We start from the raw sequence: 22,241 nt of genomic DNA on the forward strand, positions 1-22,241 counted from the left end.
TCTCTGCATAAAGACCTAGCTATCAGGGCTTTAGAAATCCATGAACACTCATAACAATTAATTCTGTAAGGAACATTTTGCTTAGAACCATATTATCATCACAGCTTACTCAAGCTGTCTGTGACAGTCTGGATGTTTGTGAAGGGGCAACAGGATCAGGTGAAACTCCTGCACTCTCTTTTTCATTCACTTAGTGGAAGCAGTTTCACATGTTTTAGAAAAGCTGTCCAAGCTAGTTTTATTGCAAGCTCATGGGCACCAGTGAGTTGGAGATCAGTGAGGTGCTAAGATGAGGAAACTTATCCATGCATTTATCCCTGGCAAAGAAGATAACAACTGTTCTGGGTGGGAATGCAATCCTGGTTTAGGAGTTCGTATTCCTGCCATCCTCACCCAAGAGTCTCTTGGCAAGATTGACAGATTTCATAAAGGAGAAAAATAACACTGAAGTCAAATTTGAAGATGTCTCCAGGAAGAGTAAAGAGTATTTGAGATGAGAGCTTTAGCTGCACCAAGCTCCTGGCAGGGGAAATCAGACAGGAGGAATACAGCAGTCTGCTCATCAGATTACTGTGGCCATCCCAGCCCATGATGCCCAGTATTTCAAACATCTGATGGACTAAAGTCACATGGAAAACAGATGTGGAGATAAGTAGGCAGGGCTGGCAGACATCAGAGTCCCAGAGAAGCTTCCACACTGGGTGGAAGGTGGTATCTTTCCTTCCTCTTTTGCTGTCCCCAGGAAGAAATTCTTTTTTTACATCTTTAAGGAAGTGGTCATAGCAGTCTCTTTATTTAACAAATCTAAAGAATTCACCAAGACACAGCCCAGACCCTGTGTTTGTGGCTTAGCATTTCCCTCTTCTTTTTGTTTGCTCATTTTGTGTGATCACAGTCTAGTGTTGCTGGGGTATCCTTTGTTTCTCAAGTACTTGCAGTGGTCAAGACTTGGTAAAAGTTTAAGTTCCCCATAGTATGCTCAAAGCTATGGTTTATCTGCAATTAATCAATCTGCATGTAAGAGAATCACAGCTAATTTCAGATGACTTTTAAGAAGGCCCAAACTGTATGTGCATATTCCCTCTTGTCTTATTTTTTTGAGCAAACAGTCCCGGGGTGCCATGAACTGGGAGCCACTTTTTGGGGATTAACCTTGCCAAGAGACTCTTTCTGTGATAGCAGTGCTATATACATGCACTTGAACGCTGAAAGAATGTGTGTGCTGGACACTAATAAACTGAATTTTCATCTTGGTTTTACATATCTGTTGTCTCTGTCCAAGGGTCTCTGGAAAGGTCATGATGTCCAATGGTCCCTCTTGCCTCATTATTTTACAAAGGCAAACCACTTTGTTGTGCTTTGTTACGTACACAGTGGGGATGGAACTGTTGCAGATTTGGGGCTGTACAGGGAAGACCATCCAAGGAGGAAGGCATCTCTGAGTCAGATTCCAGAGAAAGGAAAAAATGGCGGGACATGTTCTTGGATGAAGATGTCAGTTTAAGAAGGCAAGCAGTTACAACTTCCAGGCTGATTGTAACAACGGTTTTCAATGAAAGAGAAGCAAGTTGAACCTTAGATTGTCTCAGAAGCCTTTATGCTGATCAAGAGCTTCTTGATAGAGATAATGGCCTTTTCAAAAATGAGTATGGTATCCTTTGCAAGACTAGTGTGACTTGCTGACACAGAGCTTAGAAGGTAGCACACTGTTCTACAGTTTATACTGGTGACTGCACAACCAGGGGAAAAAAGGACCTGTTGGTGAAGCCAGCACGGTCTGGACAGTCAAATAACTTGGCACTGAGGGTAGCCAGGGTTTCCATACGTCCAGTAGTTCTGCTGCTTCTTTAGCAGAGTGCCAAAGTACACAGGCAGGCCCTTGAAAGTCTCCCCTCTTGGGACCCAGAACACAGAGTGCCACAACACCTCTCTTTAGTGCGAGAGAAACACCTCTCTCCTTGTCGGGGATCTCTTGTTCCTTTTACTGCACCCTACTCACAAAAACCATAGTTTCTTATATGTGGAGATAGAGCAAAAGAAATGTCAGCCCTCTAGGGTGACAAGGCACTATAGGGAGTACAAAGAGGAGGACTTGTCAAGGATACTGGAAGGATTTCCTCTTAGCGTGCACCGCAGGCAAAGTCAGGGTTCCTGGAAACTGCAATTTGGACCCTTGCATTTTTTGCTGACCTGTGAGCAGCATTGCTATTGACAGACAGAGTCAAGTAGCCACCTGATTGTAACAGGATTTCAAATCTGAGAGATAAGTCAGATGTCCTACTCCAGCAACCTGCTGTATTCATCTACCAGTCACTCATCTAAAACTAATAGAAGAGTCTTCAATTCCTCTTTGGCTAGCCTCCCCAAGATGAGACGGAGGCTGAACTGAAAGACCAAGTCAGGTGTATGTCAGCATTTTTTAAAAGGTTCCTTCCTCACCCCTCAACATCCACTGACAGTATTTTAAATTAGGATTCACCTCTAAATTAAGATGATCCACCTTCAGTTCAAGCCTCACAAAGTGAGAGAGAGTGATGAATTTACAGACCATATTTGCTCATTCCTTCACATAAAAAAAAGAGATTCCTAACATTCTCAAGGAATGCCATTGTGAGTGCACAGCACAGTGGGCTTTGAGAGAAACACAGAAATAGTGTGCCTCTGCTAATTTGTCACAAAGCAACTACTATTTCATGCAACCCAATCAATTACAATAGCAAAATATTTGCTTCACACAAATACATGAGTGATTTCCAGGGATAAGGCATTTCTTACGAAGAAGATGAGAGGGTAGGGAGGAATAAACCAATTAACATTAGAGAGAGGAAAGAGGTTTTTTCAGTGTGAGACCAAAATTCATTAAAGCAACCATAGGAGCTCATGGAGTGGCTCAGTGTGGGTGCATGAAGTGAGCGCATGGATTATGGTAGAGAGATGTCTGCCATCATCTTTCACTAACCTCACTGAATACTTGTGCTTCAGAGTAAGGTGTAATAACTGTAATGGACAAACCTAGAATAAACTGAGCCCAAGAGAAGCTTGCACCTAGCCCCCTGCTCAATTAGTGAGTGGTTTTTGCTCTAGAGCTTTAGGGTTTATAAGACACATTTGTTTTTCTTGCCTAACAATGATGGAGCTTGTAATTATCCCTGTGCTGTCTGATGCTTTGATAGAGCTCATTATGCTCTTAATCTCAGTGATACACTGCATTGGCCCAGACACTGGAGAGTGTTCCATGTAATGTTGCATGCTCTGATGTTTTACAGAGTAGAAATTCAAATTCCTCTTCCATAAACCCACCCAAAATGTTATGTTAAAGGAACAAAGCCTACAATAGCCCATTTTCTCCAACCCTGTGCATAGCCCTGAAACCTCCCCTATGCCTCACTCCTTCCCTCCACTCCTTTCCAGGGTCCAAGTGTCTCCCATACCCTGACATAGGCCCAGGGGTCTCCCATTTTTTTCCCATGGGACTTTAAGACATCTTGCAGCCTGGAAGTGCCCCATGGCACCATGCACAACACCTGGCCAGCGCCAGGAATGCAGATAAGTGAGACAGGGTCAGCTGTCTCCCCTCTCCAGAAAGCCTCTCAGGGACTCCCAGGATCGCAGCATAGTCTGTGAATTTGGAAAGGATTGCTTCAGGCCTTCATATCTGAGAAAAAGAAACAAAACCAACAAGAACAAATAACAGCAATGACTAAAAAGGAAATTACCAATAAAGCACTGCCATCAGAACTTCCAACATGTAAAATTCTGTTTCATCACGGTTTCATTCTTCATCTCCATTGAAAAAAAAATAAAGGGAAAGGTTAAATATACAATTTACTTTCTACATTCCTTATAATCTTCATAAATTTGGCTTGTGTTCTTGCATTGTGGGCTACTTTGTAACCCGTGTCATGGCCTTCTGCTGGTTTTTGCAGTGCATTTTTTTTCAGTGCGTGTTGGCAGGTGTTATCCACATGCTCTGCAGACAACCTGCTGATCACATGGAACTGCTTTAATATTTTGCTTCCAGCTGTTTGGTCATGTTAAAGAGCAAAAGGTACATTTCCGAATACTCATTGCCCATGTAAGGAAATGCTGTTAGCTGTGGCAGGGATCCTGTCAGCTCAAGAACAGAAAAAATCTAACCAATTAAATATGCTATTTAAACTACAATCTGCCATATTTTTACAAAAAATTCATTCAACCTGCTACATGAAATAAAAGTGCAAGTGAAAAAGGAAAAGTAAGACAATGTTTCTTTTTGTTTTCATTAAATGTTTATTAAACTAGATAGGGCTTTTTGAGTGTTTTCGGTGTCTATTTGCTAAAAATTTATTTGGAGTGTTTTAAAAGCATTTTGGAGACATCAAAGCTATTTAGGAAGAGTTATAAAATATTTTTGAGACTGTGCATGCCTTAAATGCTCTCTCACCATAAAAATTCTCCACCTGATCAAATTCAAGATAGTGGTAACACATGCTGCTGCATGGGTGTAACCTCCTGTTGACACTTGGGTTACAGAATGAGGACCTTAATATGACATGAAGGATAGGGAGATATTAAGAAATATCTTTTCTGAGCAGACAGATAATTTCTATTATTTTGGTAGCACCTCAAATACTTTATAAGGTATCTCCAAAGTGTGATTAGTTGAGAAGCAATGATTTTCCCTTGGAGCTGTCAATAATTTTTTTCAGTCCACAGTCTTAGTGACCCATTTTCTCATCAAGTCATGAAAATGTTAAAAATGTCTTGCAGGCTACCAACATGTTCTTATCTTACCAAAACTAGGTACAATCTCCTAAAATCTGCTTGCATTTTTGATTCTGATTCTAGTCAAGCTATTATCAGATAAAAAGGCATCATCTTGATTCCTTTTTCTCTTCACAGATTTATGGTTAACTCTGGTTCCCTTTTTTTGTTTTCCATTATTCCACAATATGGTGCCCTAAAACTAGTTGCAATTTTAGTACATACTATATATTTTGCTCCAGTATCCTGGGAATAATCAATGGCCTTTCTTAATAATGTATCACTTTACTCAATGTTACATGTAATTAAAAAAAATGAACGCATGATTTATTTATATTTGGTAGTAAAAATCCCTGCTCAGATAATACTGCTATCAACACAATCATATAGACATCCATTGCTATTCATGGTAATGTGTGAACAAAACCACAAATGTCAAGATCCAAAGGATCAGACCTTTTAGTAGTGTAATCATAGCAACTGGCACTTTCTTTTCTAGCTGATAGAACTGCTTTGGATACAAGCAGTTCTGATGCTGTATCTTCACTGATTTCTACTGAATATCATTAGTCTGAAGATAGGAAAGAAGATCATAATAAAGAGCCACAAGAAAATGAGTTTACGTGTTGTAACAGAATTTGGAAAGTAGTAGAGGACCCCTCAGGATCATCATGCTATGATATAAAAAAAGCAGCTTCTCCCATGTGGGTAGTAGGACAATTTACTGCAAAACCTCAAACCTGGATCCTTTTACTTTTTTCAGTACAGCCATTCTTACTCATATTAGCCTATGCAGGGAATCATCTGTCATTCCCAAATACTCTTGACTCCTAAGGTTATATGAGAAGCACATTACAGAAGTCTGTGAAAACTGGCCAGTCACTTTCCTCCTTTCCTAGCGGATCCTCACATTATTTTGCAACTATCTCCACAAGACATTCCCTATTGTTCAGCTTCCTAGTAATCAACAAGATTCTCATGAACCCATGGTTCATATCTCTGCACGTGCAGCCAGATAGGTCACCTGTGGGAAAGAGTTTGTGATAGGCACCATCCCACAGGAACCTTCTCTTTTCCTGTTGCAGCATAGTCTTGCTGTTTTGTGCCTTGCTAGGACATAGGAAGTTTATTTTGAAAGGTTTAGGAGCTACAGTTTTACACAAACTTTGTACACATATTCATGTCATAAAGTACTTGGTATATTAGGCAGACATTTGATATGTTTTAATACCGTATAATGTTTGAGGAAGAAACTATCCTTGCTTTTGCAGGTTTGATTTTCTTTTCATGATTATTATAATGCTAATTTAAAAGAAATTGAAGGAACTTCTTTTTTTAAAAGGGGACTTTTTTCCTCCATTTTTATTAGCCATGTGCAACTGCTTAAATGGCAGGTTCACATTTGCAGATGATGCATTTTTGCATAGTAACTCTTTGTGTATAAGTATGACTTTGAGTGTTCAAACTCTAGCACACTGACTTGTGCTGCTACTGATTGTTTCCTTACTATAGCCATTCAATTTTCAGCTGTGATGCCAAAGATCTCATTAAAGAAACAGCAAGATGCCTCCTCAACTTAGTGTGCAAAGGGCCCAGTGATGGCCATGAAGTAAAGTGAATTCAGAAAATATTTAGGTCTTTGTTGGTAGGTAGCCTTCATTCTTCTGCCACTAATTCTGGGTTAGAAAGCAAGTGAGGCCTTAAGCTTTAGCTTTCATATTTTTCCTATTCTGTGCTGCCTAGGTGTGTAGCTCTGAGCCTCACATTAAGTGTTAGTCAGTTCTCTTCACAGAGTAGGTAGACAAAACAATCCTTTTCCAGCTTGGGACCAAAGACAACTGTTACAAGTTTCAGGCCCAAAAAAAGCATAAACAACGGGGGGCTGAGGGGAGAGAACAAAGAGCATGGATCTTCATAACCTGAAGCTGTAATTGGACAGTTAACTCCATGTAGTGGTTTGAAAGCAAAACAAATGAGAGGCTCCAAGTCAGAGATACAACTTAATAGGAAGAAAGGATAAAAAGTAAAATAAAATAGATGCAGTAATACAAAAGACCACTGACAGAGTCAGAATACTACCTGAGCAGAGTATGGAAGCAGTCCAGATGACGTGGTCTTCCTGAAGCAGTGATCCTGTAGAAAGGTCTGGTATCACTGATCCTCTGGGAATCCAGTGGGTAAGGGCCCCCTGTACTGTCCCAAGCCCCAGATTATATCCAGGTGAGAATGCTTGGTTCCTCCCCCTGGGCGGAGCATCTCACAATGGGATGATGAGTCATGCAGGGGGTCCTTGATGGCCCATTAAATAGAGATAACTCCTGGAGGGAGTTATCTATGAGTCATGGGCAAGGCATTTGATGGGCCATTAACAGAAGATAATGGCCCAGAGGGAGGGGGTCTGGGAAAACACTTCCCCACCTGGATTCAACAGTTCATGAAGATGGTGATAGAATACTTTGTGCACATCCTATACTACAACCCAGGACACTCCAATATGCAAATGGACCAAACCTTACAAAAGTGTGAAACCTCGTGACCAGTGGTCCATTTTGTGGCCATTTTGGGTCCATCTTGGGTGTAGCTCTGGCCAGGTTCTTGTACTGCCCAAGGTGTATCCTTTAAAGCCTTTTAATAAATACCTACTTTATTTTCTTAGCTCTGTTGAGTCTCTGCTCCAGGTCAGCCTCCCCAAGGCATCACAAGCAGTAGGAAACGGCCAGTGCAAAATGTCCTTACCATATCAGCTTGGATAAGCACACACTCCTGCTTTTGGCAGAAGGACTTGGAATCCCCACACATCTTACAGGGTCACTTAGGCCCCTGCAGGTTGTTAGACCCGACAGTAGCCACCCCTCTCTTGTGACATGTAGCCCACATACAGAGATGCCTTGTACCACCAAAATTGTCAGCCTGGGCACATGAACCAGGTATCTTCTGAAGTTTACTGCTGCCTCTTTTTAATTCTGCCACAAAAACATCACACTTATCTGTGATCTGGTGAGGTGTTGCACCTCTTTCTAGACACAAATCAACCTACATTTAGCTAAGAGGCTATGTAAGTGAGTACCATTTATTCCCTCTTCACTGACAGTAGGACTTAGTAATAGGCTCTTGCCTCTGAACCATGCTTTCTCAGGGTGGTAAATAAGTGCATGCACTGCAAAGGAAACACAAGTATGGTGTGTGTAGGGATTTATTTAAGAGTATTATAGAAGAAAGAAAAGCATCTAGAACTACTTATCTGCATAATTCTTTTGCTGTTCAACATTTGGGGTTGTTGGGTTTTTTTAATAAACACAGGCTTGAAGCAAAAGTTGTTGCTCTGAAATTAAATAATTTGCCATCTCTATGATGTTTATGGTACTGTCTGTGGAGCTACCTTTACTGAATGTGTTCTGTCTAACACTGAGTGTGGTGACAGGGCTATACACATAATAAATGATAACAGAAAGTTTGCTTGGTCAATTTCATACCAGAAAAGTGAGCTCAATCTGATTAGGGAGTGTATTATTTCTTCTCCCCTTCTTTTCTTTTTTTTTCTTTTTTTTTTTTTTTTTTTTTTTTTTTTTTGTTTGTTTGTTTGGTTTGGTTTGGTTTGGTTTTTTGTTGGTTTTTTTTTTGTTTATTTGTTTTGTTTTGTTTTTTGGGGGGGTTTTTTGACTGGTGGGAGTGATTCATTTTCTCTAAAGTTAAGCTGCTCTTTGCAGCTGACTTCCAACTGACATCAGGAGCAAGCAGAGATTTTGTTTCCAGATGAAACCTAAGGAGAGCAAACATCTGTGAAGAATGGAGAATGGTGGCAGCACAGTGAAGTGCCTGGGAGCAAAGTGTTCAGCATGCTCACTAATAAGTGTCAGCTTGATTTGAATCACTTGCTAAAGTGCAGTCTGGCTGAAGTCAAAAGAACATACCTTTCCTCAATGAAATGGAATCCCAAGGCATAAATAAAAGATTTCACCTGGGAAGAGTGATTTATTATCTCCATCCCAAGAAAGATGCCTGTGATTTACCACACCTCCTTGTTTTAATGCAGAAGTAAAAACAATCCCTTCCACCAAAATAACTCCGAAGCAGCAATCACCGGCACTATCTGCATTAGCTGGAAGAGAAATCTAGGATGCATTTATACCAGTTATTTAGTTGAAATCAACAGAGTTTTTCAGATAGGATAAGAGACCAAATAAGGGGTAAACTGGGGCTATAGCTACAAAAATCTTGAGAAATTCAATAATACTTATTAAAAGAAAAAAAAAAAAAAAGGCAAACTAAGACTCTCATTGCATATCCCAGTCAAAGGAGACAACTAATTCATTCCTGACCATATGGATGTTGTGAAGCTGTAGAGATCAAACCCCTCCCTGACAGAATCTTGGATCAACAAAAAAAAAAATTCTGCTCCCTCTTGAGCAGCCATTTCAGGTTTTACGGGGAGCCTGATCCATGTTGGGACAATGGTTTGAATGGTTTAGTCAATGCTAAAGAACGTTCACACAGCAGACACAATCAATAAAGCTTATAATTTATTTACTTCGTTCCTGAGTCTGAAGGGTTTGATTTAAGGAGCTCACACAGGATCTCAAAGTGAGCAGTAGCTTTCTGGTGTGAGTGGCAAGTTTTAAATACTGTCTAGGTCTTAGTAGATCCTCCATAGCCTCATGCTCAGGACTTCATTGAAAGTATATATGCACTCTCAGCAGACCACTACACTGTCTGTGTCTGCTACTAGCTGTTCCCATAAATTACATACACAAAATAGAAAACCACCAGGCAGGGATGACTGGGCCCCTTTTGATTCAGTCATGAAGCTTGAATTCTGTGGGTTCTAGAAGGTGGAGGCACAAAAACTGATAACTGCTTACAGCTTCTACTTCCATCTTCCATCCTTCTACTGACTGAAGTTGCAAAAAGGAAACAGGGTAGAAAATCTGAGGTGAGAATAACAGGGAGTACTTGTCTTCTTCTTCTTCAGCTGTGTACCCCCACATTTTCCTAAAATGAAAATTTCAGGGAAAACCCTAAAAAAATTATTATCAGGGTCAGTAAACTGTACGCTGATCTCAAATGGACAAGTTTACTCAGTTCCCCTACAATTTTACCCTTCTTTCCAGAATGAAGTAATTATCTGTGCTACTTGCAGAGCTGGAGTGCAGAGCACTTGCTGAGACAGTAAAACATGAAACAGTTCCTTACTGAAAAGCCCATGCTTTAATTTGCTCAATCTTTAAACCAAAAATGGAAGCCACTTCTGCCACAGGAAGTGCTTATTATCTTTTTCTTTTTAGTCCTCAGGAAAGTGTCAGCCAGATTTAGCACAAACTGGTCAAGGTTAGGGACAGTTTTGTGTGCATAGAAAGCCTTGAAAATTATCATGCCACAGTAAATAAGTTGAAGACACTGCAAGAAAAGATCACGGAGTGACTTGCCCCTTGTTCTCTCCTTCCACGTTTTGTTGACCTCTAGTAAAGATGAATACAGGGTGACTGCATAACACACTTATTATACATTTTTATTTACAAGATGCGACCTATTGCCTAAACCTCTAGTCCCATTTACATTATAAGACATAAATAAACAGCTTAAAATCAGTGAAATAAAGAAATATAATCTTTTGTATGTGCTGCATTTGTACCAGTGTTGCCCTAAATTAATTTCTTGGGATTCCCGGATGATGATGGGAAAAATTCCATGGGGGTGTAACAATGCAGGACTGGGAACATCCTGTACTCCAGGGAGCAGTATCCTCAGCCCTATGGCTACATTGTCTCCAGTCAGAGCACACTGCTGATACTCAGCCAGAGAGAGCCTGCACACAACGAACTAGAGCAATAATACAAGGAAAAAAAAATGAGCCCAAGTCATCTCTACTTTCCATAACAGAGCAAGAGCTACACCAGAGCATAGGAAGCTGGTGGCACTGAGGCTTCCCCGAGGTCTGTTCTGAGTATCTTCTGAAAAAATCTCAGCAGGTTTTTCAGTGTAGGTGCCACACCACTGTGCAGCACTTTTTCCCCATGTGCTGCACAACAAGGCCTATTACTGGTAGTTGTAAAGACACTAGAGAATTAAGTTTATTGTTGGAGTTCATTGGCCCTCGGCTTCAGCAGCTTTTCTACATTTCTCACGTCCTGCAAGAACTCAACACAGAAATTATCTCTCCTCAAGGTGAACAAGGTCAAATTTTCTTGTTAATGAACTCGGAAAGCACATTGTCCACCCCAAGCACTTGGCAAGCACTATACAGTACATGTACATCAAAACCATAAGCAAATTTTGCACTCAGAAAGAAATGTTAGCATTGGCTGCTGTACAAAAGGAATTATAAAACAACAAAGAGAAGCAGAGACCATTTGGGATATTCCCAAATGGCAGGAAATACAAATGGCAGGAGTAAGGTAAATAAAAAATTCATGCATCAGACCAAAATATACTTTTGCTGTTCATAAAATAACACTTAAAAGGTATACATTGTGCTTTACAACTCAAGTCCACATTGATAAAATGCCCTCTCTCTGCCACCTCTTTATCTAAAAGGTGCTCTTTGGTCCTTCCTGAGTGAGATGAAGGATGATTTATTTGTCAGTCACAGAATGATCTCAAAAAGAAATTTTGCTCTTCCACTTTTTCTTTAAAAGCACAGGAAAAAAAAAGTACCACTCTTCAGGCTAATGTACCTGTGCATAACATGGTCATAGTCACTGTCGTCTGTTCTGGCATTTAGCATCAGAGAAATTGAAATTTCTGAAGAAACTAGAAAATTTAGTGAATTTCCAATTTCTGGTACCAATACAGCATGAAGAAAAAATTGCTGCTACTCTGCGTGACCCAGTGCTGATTCTATGTGGAAAAACTGTGATTGACTTTAAGAACAAATTTTCCTTTTTCTGAGTAGTTTTAGTTTGCAATAATATCTCTGCCTGCTTAAGTAAAATGAATGTCATTCTGTGCTTGAACGAAATTTATTTCACCCTTGGCAAGAAGTCACCAGTTTACTTTGGGGTATGTAAAATTCTGTTTATAGAAAAGTGATGGGTAGAAAAAAGAATATATGCTCTCTTTTTGGAAGCTTTGGAATTTTTTTAACTACTTTCCATTGGAGAGAAGTTCCAGAAATCCCACCTCCATGTAGTCTGATAAACCAGTATAATGCAGGTCTGCTTGCTGCTTTTTACATTGTGTTGGGTGGGTATTGCATTATTGGTGGATTGCTTCCAAACATTATCAACATAATAATAAAAGAACTTGTTCAGAAGATGTTTATCCAAATACCTACCCAATATTTTGAGGAGAAAATCCATATTGAGCAGAGATATCATTTGCAGCAATAATGTCTGGAAGAAAAGAAAAATTAAGTGTGTCAGTCAAAGTAAACAGACTCTATAATGCATCCCGCTGGACGTTGTGTTACAGTGTATAATATATTCAGTTGCATACACCTAGCCCTATTTTCAAAGTCATATACTGGGGTGGATTTGTCAGTTTCAACAATATTATTGTTTAGCTGTAAATTTTCCTGCTGGCAAGTTCCAGAGTTTTCAGATAATCCCAGGCAGAGATTCAAGCTTGCCGTCACATACACAATAGGTTGTTCACAAGTAGCATACAGAGTCTGCAAACCATGCTGCCACAGAAGTATGCTGGGGATCACGAGCTCCCTCAAGCACACAATTTAATTTGAATATATGATACACAGATACTTCCAACGTGGCGCACAAAGAGAGTGCTATTGTTGTGGATTATGTATGATTAATGGTAGAAATGCATAGTAGGTTTAGAAGAGTGTAAATCACTCATTTTTTTTAGCATCTTGAACAATAAGATGCATTCCCACTTGAAGCCATGTGGAGAGAGCTTGGCTGAGGCCTTTTTTCAAAATAGTCAGGGGAAACCCCTGTGTCTCTGTTAACGTGAGCCATGGCCCATAGCTTCATATTTTGGCTGTTTTTCTCCTGACTACCCAACTTGCGTCCTAGCGGCAAGATCTCCTGAGGTTTTCTGTTTCATTTGAATGCTTATTTGCTTCCATCTAAGCTATATAATGTGGCTTGAAGTGTTTATAGAAAAAGCTACAAAGATAGCAGTCCTACTGAAACCACTTCTTCACGGGTAAACATGATGGGAGCTGATGTACATAAACTAATGAAGAGGAAGGGAAAGAGAAGAGCATTTCCATTTCTCACTAGATTAGGGAGTCAAAGACTATTTGCCTGATTGAACTGGAGCTTTCTTTAAAAACACCATACACAGAGGCATTTATTTATCCTTAGATGGAAGCAAAGCAAAGCTGGAAGTCTCCAGAGAATGGCGCTAAGTCCCATCTCTCACTTAGGCTTCCCTCTCTCTTATTTGAAGGGTAGAACAAATCTTGCCAACACAGATTTCCCACCCCTAAAATTCATAGCAAATAACATTCACCCATTAATTATTAGAAACCCAGGACCTATTGCATTAACTATAACCATCTGTGTCCCTAAAATTGCTTTATAGTGTGAGAGCAAGACAGTGAAATTCTTTCCTCTATTTCTTTTTTGATCTACTGCTGATCCATCAGAAAGGACCTTCTAATCCAGTGAGTTGCTACAGCTGCTGTTGTGGAATTTACCTATGCATCTTAAAGGACCACATGATTTTTGCCCCCCTGTGCTGTGGCACAGGACCTGACACTTTACTTTCATGACTTTCTCTCCCTAGCCATAAGTGATAACTGCAGTTCAAGGAAATATGTCCCGCAGAAGGCCATCCAGAACATCCTTGAGGGCTTCTCTCCAAAATAACTAACTCTCCAGGTTCAGCTCAGCTTGGAGGGAGAAAGAAAAAAACAAAAAAAAAGTGGAACCATTTTCCCAGTGTTTTGAATAGGAAAGAGAATAGGAAAGATATGTCAAACTGTATTAACTTCACACGCACAAAAATTTGTTACAAGGCATGATGCAGAAACCAGGAAAAGCTGTGAGGAGATTGGTAGCTTGAAGGGCCAGCATAAATCATAGAACAAAGAAAGCTGAGGTTGAATTAGCCTTGCTAGCACTTTCCTCAGGTAGCCCAGCACTTCCACGGCATCCTGCAGTACCAGGTTTGCTATGACCTCAGTGGTGCAGGGAGACGAAATAAAATAGGACACAGACAAACAGGGCCTATCATGATGCTTACTCTGCTCTTTGCCACTTCTGCCTCATTTATATGTGACAAGGTAGTTTGCAAACACCAAACAGAGTAGCACAGTTCAAGTGCTGCAATTTGATGAAGGGCAAGTACTCAATGCTAAATGCAGCCAGTTCTTTTTGCTGAAAATTTTCATAGTTCTTCAAAAGTAATTGGAAGTGGAACACAGAGTTAGAGCATAATACTGAATGATAGAGAGAGAAACATGTATTTGCTGTCTCTTTCTCTTAATAACACATAAAAAGCATTATCTTATCTCTCTCTTCTTTGAATACCCCTGAAGATCAAGAAGCTGATGCTTAAGGGTATTACAAATTCCTCTATAACACAGTCATCTAGCTGCTTTCTGTAACTCTGTGCTTGCCTCAAGCATTATCCAATAATTAATCATATTGTCTTGGTCACACATACTTGGACTGTAAAATTCCTCTGCAAGAAACCCACAAACTCAGTCCTGATTCCACAAACACAAGGCTCTGATTTATTCATCCGTTTAGTCTGAATAGAAGCAAAACTATTGTTTTTCACTTCATTGATGTCAAAGACAGTGCTCCCATTGAATTCCATGGGACACAGGATCAAAGTTTTTGCCCACCAGCAAGTGAGAGTAAGTCATGCTGGTAGGGAGGACAAGATTCCCAAAGGCAATTTAGAGTGAAACAGATTTATCATTGTCTGCTAGGTTACAGAAGTTGCTCCTTATAATCAAACCATCTAGCCTCATCTTTTCGTACCTGTGCTGAACAGCCATGCCACACTGAATTAACTCCCAAACTTCCATTTCAGCTCTGTTAAATTCAGTGTAAAACTCTGAGGTAATTTCCTTCCTTCCCTCCTTCTTAATTTCTTCGCTCATTTCTTTCCTTCCTTTCTCATTTCCTTTCATTTCCTTTCTTCTTTTCATTTTTCTCTCTTTTCCTTTCTTCAACTTGCTCAACTTTCTCTTCTTCCTCATTCCTTCTCCTTTTTTCTTCTCCCTCTCATTCTACCATTTCTCTGACTCTGTCTCTCTTTCATCTTATCTTCCTTGTTTGTTTCATATTTTTCATGTTCTTTTCAGTTTTCCTTCAAAATACTAATTATCACAACTTTCGTTATGCCTCCTATAATAGCTGAAAAAAATGTGCTCATACAGCATGAGAGAACATACAGATTCTGGAATATTGCATATGCAGCAGGTGGACCCTTCATTCAGACTCTCTTGCTGCAGCCCCCTGCTCCCCAGAGTATGTGGGGGGAAAGTAGTGTAGAGAGGTAATCTGCCAGGCAAATGGACACTTTTCTTGGTACTGGAAAGGAGCTCACCTATATAAGATAAACTTTTTTAGTTAGTGATCTTTAGGATTTACAATAACTTACTTGAGAGCAGAATTAGGTCTCATGTAGGAATATAGCCTTTGCTTTCCCTAATTACTTTAAAACTGGCTTTTCATCTTTAAAACTGGCTTAACATCTTGACTGTTAGTAAGTTCATCAATGAAAATGTGATATTGTTTCTTCCACACATTCCTTAGGGCTAACTATTCCTGTTTCTGCTTTTTCTTCTTTTTGCTTGGCCTTAAATGCACTAAAATGTCCCATCTCCCATCATTTGAAGGTTAGGGGTGACTGGTTTATCTAGAGTTCACTTCAGTTGTGTTGACATATGAATGCAGCAGCTGGCATACTTGGGCCTCTGGGCTCCAGCTCTGAAGCCATTTCCACACTGTAAGAGGACAGGATGCAGGCTGTGACCCATCAGTAGGCTGTCTATATGCTAAAATAATGGAGATAGTGATGAACTGTCACCAGAATACAGTCTCAGTTCCCCAGCTCTTAATGGTAGAACAACACAATGGGGTCAGACTAAAAAGGTTTCCTTATGAAAATTTTATCAGCAACTTTGGTAAATTGCTGTGGGAAAGGTGCTTTGCTCTCAGGCAGACCTGGAACCTGTTTTTACAAGGTACAGCTCTCATGCATTGCCTCACTCCCACAAGATATTAAGGGCACTCAAATTGAATTAACACCAAATCAGGCCGGTGCACTTAACAATACAAATGCACTTAAGGGACGCCTCAGAATGATTTGTGACTAAAGAACGCAAAGAAATCAGCCTTGAAGACCACAGGGGTGATCTTGTGTGTCATATACAGGAAAAGCCATAAGTAGAACTTAGAATACCGGAAAACCATGAACTTCAAGGGCTCTCAGATACCTTAGACCCAGCCATAAAGTAGATGGTCTCTTTTTGTGGTATGCAGAAACAATTGATAAATAAATTACAGCCAATTTTCTTAGTGGCATGCTCTCCATTACCTCTGACAGCAGTGTAACTACTTTGCTAAAATGATAAGAGGTGAATAATGGTATATCAGATAACAGCAAAGGAAATTCTCAGAGTTGCATGTTCTCTCCACGAGAGCAATGACACAATGCAGAAGTGAATGAGATGTGACGTGGAAACTGACAGGGAGCTCCACGTAGACTGATGCTAAGGCCAAAACAGCTGAACCATAACCTAGTAAGAGCAGGGAAGCAGTGGGGTTTTGTTTTTCTGTTGAACTGTCAGAGTGATCCTTCTCAGGAAGCCACCTCTCTTCACCACAATTTTTCATCAAGTTACTTAATTGTCTCTCTCTGACCCTGCCGGTAGTACTCTCCCATAAGCTACAGAGGACCAATCCTGCAAAGTTTAGCTCAAATAAAGCCCACTAAGAGCATTCCACACTACAAGATTTCTTTGCAAATTGAGGTTTACAGAGGGATAAGTACATCATGGGGAAATTGTTCCATAACTCCCTTCTGGTCACAGACTAGTATTGGATTAAAAGTATCATGCATTAGACCTGTTTGTTACATGGATATTCTCGTCAGAAAGCATGATATTGGAAGCACTGTTAATGAAATCAACATTAGTCTTCCTTCTTGACTTGGCAAAATAGTGGACTTGGAATCTTAAGGGGCTGGAAATTATAGTGAAAAGGAAAGTAAAAGAGTCCAGGCATTTTTCTAAATCCAGGATCTCAAAATAAAATGGTGTGCTGGTTTTGGCTAGGATAGAGTTAATTTTTCTTCACAGTGGCTGGTATGGGACTGTGTTTAGGATTTGTGCTGGAAGCCGTGTTGATAACACAGGGATGTTTTTTGTTATTGCTGAGCAGTGCTTGCAGAGAGTCAAGGGCCTTTCTTCTCCTCACACAGACCCAACAGTGAGTAAGCTGGGGGTGCACAAGGAGTTGGGAGGGGACACAGCTGGGACAGGCGACCCTGACTGACCAAAGCAATATTCTGTATCACATGGCATCATGCTTAGCACATAGACCGGGGGGCAGGAGAAAGAACCAGGGGATGTTCAGAGTGACAGTTTTTGTCTTCCCAAGTACCCATTACTTATGCTAGAGGCCTGCTCTCCTGAGGTGGCTGAACACCTACTTGACCATAGGAAGTGGTGAATAAATTCCTTGTTTTGCTTTGCTTGTGCCTGTGGCTTTTGTTTTATTTATTAAATTGTCTGTATCTCAACCCAAGGGTTTACTCACTCTTATTCTTCCAATTCTTGCTCCCATCCCACCAAGGGCAGGGAAGCGAGCAGGTGCCTTGCTGGGGCTTCATTCTCATCTGGAATTAAACCATGACAAATAGTGGTGGTTGTGGGGGGAATTTCTATATATCAATTCTACAGTTGCTGCTTTTGCTGCTTTTATAAAAACTAGCCAACACAACCAGACCTTCTAATTTGGTATACAGAAATTTCCTTTTCCTAGAAGGATATCGGTGATTGATGGAGAGACAGGAACTCCGATTTGGTGATCAGAATTCAATTTTACTCAGGTTTTCCAAGAACTTATAAACTATTTCAGTAAGGTTAAGTTAATAATTTTTACTACAATAATTAGGTTAAAAGATTATACAGGCAACTTATGCATTTTACAACATCTTTATCATAGGGGGTTGATTGATTTTTTTCTCTTAAACAGGTTTAATCTCATCTTCTCATAATCACAAAGTTCTGTTTGTCTTTGCTATGGCATCTTAGTCATCAGACTAGCTATGCTAATTAAGTCTGTCTTACTCTCTATCCTGTGTATTCCCACAGAAGGATGCTTTATACGAACCATTGAAACAAGACTCTTTTAAACTCATCACAGTGCTGTGGAAAAGCAGGGCAAAGCTTGGGTTTATGTTCATGACAGCCACAACTGGACACTGTGAACCAATGTGAGGTTTCTATAAGCTATGACTGTTGAGTAATATGCTTATATACTGCAGAATTTACTATCAAAGGAAACATGATATAGGGCTATTTATTTGAGCCTTCAGTGGCGGAACAGCTCACTGGCTATGGAGTGCACGCTCATCTTCTTCATGAGTGGTAAGAAGTAGGAAAAAAATATCCCACATGCCTACAAAGCCTGGTGAGGATTCTAGCAACCTGTTGCCAGAGAAAGACATGAAGCCACCACTAAGAGCAGTAGGAGCTGCAAAGGAGTGAACTCTTCCCACATATATCATTACAAACAGTCCATTGTGCACTTTATCCACATGGAAAAGGTCTCCTTCCTACATGGCCTGAAAATCAAGCACTAAAGGGGAGCCAGTGGGAGACCCTCAGGATGGAATAAACCTTTCCTCGATCCCAGAATACAGCAGAGCAACCAGGACACAGGATGACAACAGTAAAACTCTCACCATGGGAAAACAATTCTTGACAATGACAGAAAGACCTTCTCCTCCTCCAAATAGTCATCTAGGCCTTAGTCTGGCCAACTGAAGATATGTCTTGGTTTGGGAAGACAGGTATCTGCCAGGTAATAAAAAAAAAAACAACTGCAGTTTCCTTTGGAATGGAGAGTGTAAACCCACCCCCCCCCCCCCTTTTTTCTTTTTCAATTATAAATTACAATCAGAGGCTCTTAGGCAAAGATTTGGGAAATAGGAATAGCAGTTCTTTACTAGTATGTAATACAAAGCAAACGAACACAAAAAAACCCCACCAAACAACTACAGCATTAATAACAAACGACAACAGTACCAAGAACTTTGAGGGCTTTGTTTCACAAAACCCAGGGCAGTTTGGTTTCGGTGTCCCTGCGGGATCCTCAGAGCACCAAGCTGAAACAGTGGAAGGGTCCCGGGCTGGTAGCTGGGATGGCAGGGTGTCCCGGCAGGCAGGGGCAGGATGTCCCGGCAGCGCAGGGGGTGCAGGGTCACACTGCAGCAAGAGGAGCAGCGCCGAAGAAGCCGAAGACGAGGCAGGGCCGGCCCAGCTCCTGCGGGTGACAGGGAAAACTCAGGATTCAGGCCGAACCGGTGATAGTAGATTTCCCAGGACTGGATCCCTTTGGCCACAGTGATACCCTTCCAGCCAGCAACAGCCGTTCTCTCTCCCTCTCCGAACGCCCGCGGGGAAAAAAAGAAGAGCCCGCAGCTGCCTCAAGCTCCGTCTTTTACCTGCATTATCTCCCCCTTCCACATTTGTCCGCCTCTTTGTTTCGGTTAAGTACTCTCAAGTATCCAACACTTGGTCTCCTTGGTAACTTATGGGGAAAAAATTCTTTAGAGAAAGAAGGAACAAACCTAACCCCCAACAAGGTATTTCTAATAATTCTGTTTACTTTAGTGGGGAAGGAGAATGAGTTAAAGATTTTTCACTTTGTGCTATTGCTACCTTAATAGCATCAAATGGAAAGCAAACTATTACTGAATCTACATCTCTACTTCTGAGACTGAATCAATGTTATCCAAAACACTCTGAACAGAGAAGAGCTTCAGGATGGAGAACATGTTTGCAGGCAAACTTTTGTGCCCACAACAGCAGAGCTGAAGAGGGAGAAGAGATATGCTGGGCAAGCAGTTCAGCCTCACCTCTGTGCCTTTTGTCCTTCAACACTTCTACCCTTCAACCCAGTAGGAATTCAACACAAGTAACTACACTGTGGCTGCTGAACCAGATGACCCACTAGATGTCCTTCTTAACAAATGTTTTTATAAAGTTAACAAAAGGACTGGACAGCAGCTTCCCATTAAATCAGGCCCAGCATCAGTTTGTGCCCTTAGTGTGCTTATAAACAACTCTTCTTGGAAGAGCAATCAAACATATTTGATTAAAGAGCAAAGGGGGTTTTTTGTTTGTTTTTGGGGTTTTTGGGGTTTTTTTTTGTTTGGGTTTGTTTGTTTGTTTTTGTTTTTGTTTTTTTCCTAACTTCAAGAAATATCTGTCTTAGCATTTTAAGAAAAGGATCATGTCCTAGTTTCTTAACCAAGTTTTTATTGCTGGGAAGAATTCATTAATTCCCTTATAAAATTGGGTTCTTGAAAAATTTTGGGGACAATTCAAATTTTATAAATTCAAAGACTGAAATGTGCTTGTATACCTAATATATATTTGTGTGAGTCAAAATTAATCAGGCCTAGACATCTTGGTATAGCAAGATTGAGACACAAAGAATAATTAAAACTCAATATTTTCATACATTAGCCAGACTCTCATATTCTGCATTTACCTTGGTTCCTTTATTTTCATGGGAGGTAAGATTTTATGTCAAATTTCAGTTTGAAAACAGAAAATGGAAAGTTATTGAATGGTTAGTAAAATTAAATGACTAAAGAAGTTGCGATAAATAAGCAATAGTTTTAAAAAACAGTCAGTCTATAGGTTGCTAGCCCCTATTAAAACCTATGCATTACACCTCATCTTGACATGCTTATAAGTTTTGATATCACTTGTTACTGCAAGGCTTATACTTCTTTTTCACCTCTAGTAAGCATTTGTTAACCCGCTATAAACTAAGAATAAATCATATTGTAGAATGCAAAATAAATTACCTTGTGTTCAGAAGTCCATCAAAAAGAGACAATATCAGTCCCAGTGTAACTGATCCTTCTTATGAAGATACTAAAGGATTTCGAGGCAGTTGAAGTATATTTTCTATTGTGCAAGAAATAAGTAGCCTTCCAGGAATATCTCCCATGTATCAGAATTACAGACTGAATGAGGCTGGAAGGGGTGTCTAAAGGTCACCTGGTGCAGTCTCCCCTCCAGCCACCCAGAGCTGGTTACCCAGGACCATACCCTGACAGCTTTTGAATATCCCAAGGATGGAGATTCCATAGCTAGTCCAGGCCGCCTGTATCAGGGATCAGTGAAACATTTTTTCCTGATGTTCGGACAGAACCTCCTGTGTTTCAGGTCACACATATTGCCTCTGATCCTGCCTCTGGAAAACAGCCTGTCTGCATCTCCTTTTTGAGGATGATAGCCCCTGAGCCTGTTCTTCTTCAGGCTGAACAGTGCCAGGTCTTTCAGCCTTCCCTTACAGGAAGGATGCTCCACTCCCTTCACAGCCCTTTGCTGGACTCTCTCCAGTATGCCCATGACTCTCTTGTATTAGGGAGCCCAGAGTGGCCACAGTGCTCCAGGTTTGGCCTCAGCAGGCCTGAGGAGAGAAAAAGGATGACCTCCCTTGACCTCCTGGCAGCAGTCTGTCTAGCAGCACAGGCCAGAATATCATCAGCTCTCTTTGCAGTAAAGGCATGTTGTTGTTCCATGTTTCAGCTTGTCATCCCTCAGGATAACCAAGTCTTTTTCTGCAAAGCTGAGCAATACATAGTTTTAACAAACACCTGACCCAAATTTGGTGTAATGCAACCTGGTTTTCAGTGTGTTTTAGATTAACTTGAATTCACAGTAGAAAAGCATCCTCGGAATTGGGAAAATTCAAAATTTGGTCTGGGGAAAATGAGTGAGAACTTCCAAGAATCTACATGCTCCCTTGGAGTTGAGTCCCTTAATTGAGATTTGCTTAATTTTATGCCTAAACACACTTTTGTTACTAAGAATTTAACAGACTATTAGAATATAGCAATAGATCCCAGTAACTTTCTCTTCCTGAACCAACTTCAATGAACACAGCTACGGAGGCAGATGTTGGCTTTTCCCACCCTAAGATTTAGCAAACATTAATAATACTAAAACTTTATAATTGCCAAACAAGGAGACAAACGGTTGTTTGGTTTGAAGTCAGTCTGCTTACATATCCCCTGACAATTTAAATGAGTTCATTGTATTTTATGAGCATTAAAGCTTCCCTCTTCAACAGTCAACTCGTTCGCTTGGTTTAATTTTAATACATGCTGTGAAGTTATATCCCTTGAAATTATTGGGTTGTTTAGGGTCCCCAGATGCTCTTTCCTCAGTTCTCTCTTTCAGTTCCACTTGCTCCTCTCTATACACCTCTTATGTTTTTGCTCAGCTGATGCTAGCCTACACACATACATTCATCACAACAGGAGAGTTTTTTCTCTCACAGACTCATGCTCAGCAGAACACAGAATAAATTTACCCTACTTACATATAT

Source organism: Chamaea fasciata, unplaced genomic scaffold, assembly GCF_029207755.1.
Source record: "Chamaea fasciata isolate MVZ Bird 193981 ecotype frontalis unplaced genomic scaffold, bChaFas1.0.hap1 SCAF_4, whole genome shotgun sequence".
Lineage (NCBI taxonomy): Eukaryota > Metazoa > Chordata > Aves > Passeriformes > Sylviidae > Chamaea > Chamaea fasciata.